Source organism: Silene latifolia, chromosome Y (assembly GCF_048544455.1).
Source record: "Silene latifolia isolate original U9 population chromosome Y, ASM4854445v1, whole genome shotgun sequence".
NCBI lineage: Eukaryota > Viridiplantae > Streptophyta > Magnoliopsida > Caryophyllales > Caryophyllaceae > Silene > Silene latifolia.
Window position 1 is genome coordinate 253,323,392 of NC_133538.1, and position 2,381 is coordinate 253,325,772.

Sequence of the window (2,381 nt, forward strand, 5' to 3'; positions counted from 1 at the left end):
CTCATTCTTTGTCTTCAATTTTGAAATTATTATAGTTTTAATCATGCATAGCTAATTTTATTGATTGGGAACGAGGTGAGACATGGCATAAATTAGGGTTGTTTTGTTAGTATGAATTCTTCTGTATCGATCTTATTACCCTTGATAAACCCGTCTTGCTAGATTGAAAGATTAGTCGGCTAGGCTTTCATTGGGGTTGGAATTTCCTTTGAGCGAAAGCTTCGAGAAATTCTTGGGAATTAGAAGACCGTAAGGTTATTGAGCATTGATCAAAAGACTTGCTCATGTTCCTCGAGACCATATTACAAGACCTCTGCTATCTTCTTGACCTGACCTTAGCCATGGTGAACCGAAGTTCGTGATCTTTCTTTTATCTTTTGCGAATCTTCTTATTTCGTCGATTAGTTTTTAGAATCAAACAATTTCAAAAGCCCACTTAATTGTTACTTTTATAGACTGAAAATAGCAAACAAAATTGATCTTGTCTCTCTGTGGTTCGACCCTTACTATCACTAGCTATAGTCTTAGTTTGGATTTATAAATTTAAATTTTGATACAAAATGACGGTATCAAATTTTGGCGCCGTTGTCGGGGAGACGGTGTAATTCTGTTTGCTTTATTTTTAGTTTATTTTTCTTGTCTCAAGGAACTTTGGTTCCTTGAGGCCGTTGCTTACTCTTGCTTCTAGTTTTGCTTTTGCACAGTTAGAAGACATGTCTTTGAGAGGAAGACTTGAGTACTCTCAGTTTTGCGAACATGACTACGATATATGACAATCTTCAGCCAAAAGAGCAGCATATTCCAAAGGGACATGTATTACCTACCTCTACTATTGGTCACTTCGAATTTCGTTCCTCTTTTATTGATTTAGTGCAGCGAAATCAGTTCGCTGGTCTACCGGACGAGGATCCTTTGAAGCACATGGAAATTTTCACAGATTACTGCTGCTCCATACCTGTACCGGCTGGGATGACCTAGGATGAAGTAAAGGGGATAATGTTCTTGTACTCCTTGAAGGATTCGGCGCGAGATTGGTACCGCTACCTTGATAGGGTAGCAGCTGGAGTCACAGATTGGACATCTCTAGCATTAGCTTTCTACAAAAAATATTTCCCACTTGCAAGGACTGATGCCTTGAGAAGTAAAATTACAAATTTCCAGCAAGGACCTGATGAGGAATTTTGTGAAGCATAGGAACGTTTCAAGAGTTTGGTTAGGGCTGTCCCTCACCATGGTTTCCAGCAGTGGTACCTTTGCAACATATTCTATAATGCTTTATATGATGATTACAAGGTCATCCTCGATGCAGCTGCGAATGGTAGGTTCCAAAATAATACCGGTCAGAATAAAGGTTGGAACACTATTGAGGAGATGGCAGTCCATAGAGCCGACTTTGGAAGTTCGCGTGGAAAGTTGCGAAAGCAAAGTGATGAAATGAGTGCCGTTGTGACACTCATAACTTCTATCACTGCCCGTCTCGAGAAGCTCGAGACCTCTGAAGCTTCCAAGGAAAGAGTTGAAATTCCTGTCCATAATTCAGATGAGACCGCGGAATTGAGAGAAATGGTCCGAGCTCTTTGGGTTCAAGTCGCGAAAATAGAAGCAGCTGGAATTGAATCTACAAAGAATTTTGTGAAGCAGTTGGAGAATATAGAGGCTAAGCAAGTCGCCAATTCTTCAAGCAAATGTGAGGAGCCAATTGAAACGATTAATGCCATTAATCTCAGAAGTGGCCTCTCTTATGAAGGTCCCGATAAGCCAAGAGGAGACTCGGGAAATGTTGAAGAGGCTAGTTTAAATTCTGAAGCGAAAACGAACTTTATTGCCAGTACCGGCAGTCGATCGACCACCAACAGCAGTCGATCGACCGGAATTTCTGAGGAAAAAGTTTCTGACCAGAAACTATTCATGCCCAGCACAAGTGATCGATCGACCACCAACAACAATCGATCGACCGAGGTTCTTGAAGAAACAGTTTCTGACCAGAAACTGTTCACGCCCAGCATGATTAGTCGATCGACCGAGCTCAATGGTCGATCGATTGGGACTCCAGTGAAGAACGCAAATCCGTCAACTAGTCTGCATGATTCTACACTTATTGATGATTTGAAGGAGGTTTTAAACTTACGGAAGCCGAAGGTTACTGATCCTACGGCCAGTGTTGCAGTCCCGTATCTGGAGCGTTTAAAGAATACTAAGCTGGAGCGCAAGTTTGGTAAGTTTTTGGAAATGGTCAAGAATCTCGAGGTAACAATTCCTTTCACCGACCTAATTACCCAGGTACCCTCTTACGCTAAATTTATGAAATATATTTTGAATCGTAAGAGAAATTTTCATGATGATGGTAATGTTGCTTTTGTGGAAGAATGCAATGCTCTTTC

At 41.0% G+C, this 2,381-nt stretch overlaps 1 non-coding gene across 1 annotated transcript; it reads right to left on the reverse strand.

Moving 5' to 3' along the window:
* Nucleotides 1–1,129: 1,129 nt before the first annotated feature.
* LOC141635413 (small nucleolar RNA R71) lies at nucleotides 1,130–1,238 on the reverse strand. The gene has a single exon (XR_012540105.1). It is a non-coding gene; the product is annotated as a small nucleolar RNA R71 (small nucleolar RNA).
* Between the last annotated feature and the right edge of the window lie 1,143 nt (nucleotides 1,239–2,381).